This window comes from Pyxicephalus adspersus, chromosome 12 (assembly GCF_032062135.1).
Source record: "Pyxicephalus adspersus chromosome 12, UCB_Pads_2.0, whole genome shotgun sequence".
NCBI classification, from domain to species: Eukaryota; Metazoa; Chordata; class Amphibia; order Anura; family Pyxicephalidae; genus Pyxicephalus; species Pyxicephalus adspersus.
The window spans coordinates 35990044-35991238 of NC_092869.1; positions in this window are offsets into that span (position 1 = coordinate 35990044).

The window sequence follows — 1195 nt, forward strand, 5'->3', positions numbered from 1 at the left end:
TGCCACGGGAAGGGGAAGTAGTCCCAGTAGCTCCATGCCACGGGAAGGGGAAGTAGTCCCAGTAGCTCCATGCCACAAGAAGGGGAAGTAGTCCCAGTAGCTTTATGCCACCCGTGTGTTTGCCACCAGCACTACTTCCATGTCATAGTGGCAGGATTCGAACTTTCTTTTTAAAGAAACCAGCTAGTGATTGAACCATTGAAAAATAGAATTCTCTACCATCCTAAATTTTCATTATTGTAGTATTTTAAAAGATTTATGTCATTGTACATTTCAGTAAAAGAATTATGAATTAAATGTAAAGTGAAACTGAATTGTTTTTCCCAACTGACCCCCTCCTTTTCCATAGTTTGTAAAACTAACGAGCAGACCCTGGAGCAGCACATGGAATTCTCCCCATTATGGCTTAGTAAGAGCCAAGAGGCATCTTATACAAAAGGGTAGGAAGCCATTTTAATAGGGAGTCCCATTGGTCCATATTCTGCTACTAGACAAATATACGGCTCTTCTTGTTCTATTCTGTTAAGCAGACCCACCAGCTTATTTCTACAAGGACAATTTTATTGTAATAAATGAATACAGCTGTCTGCTTTTCAAGGGACAGAAAAGTTTTTACTTCATACCACAGCTACAATTTACGTAAAATGTAATCCAGAGCCTGAAGTGGACCACAGAGTTTTGTTTAAATAACCAGTGAGTGGAAGAGAAGCAGGTCATATAACCTTGCCAGATCTATTCTCGTTCTTGTTTTTTTTTTTTTTTTTTTTTTTTTATACAGTATTTGGAATGGTTAGAGCTGCACATCACTGTACTTTATTTTGTGATAATAGTTATACCTTTAAAAAATGGACAATATGTGGTACAGCCATCATCTGCTTTGGAAATTGGACCCTGAGACTTTGTGGAAAAGGGGTCGGTGGGGAAAACAAAGTTAATTCAGTTTGACTTTTTAGCTGCAGAAATGTTTACACTCAGATGAGTTGTAAATATTGTTGGAATGTAAAACATTTGCAATGGCACTTTAATACATTTTTTAACAGAATATAAACATTCATTTTAACCAGAGATAGTAAATACAGATGTATTTTGTAGCATTATAGCTGGATAGCGCAGTGCTTACAACAATGTAAAGCCTTAATCTGTAAGGGACTGACCAGTTGGGTTTTGTAAATCCCAAATTATTTCATAAAATAAA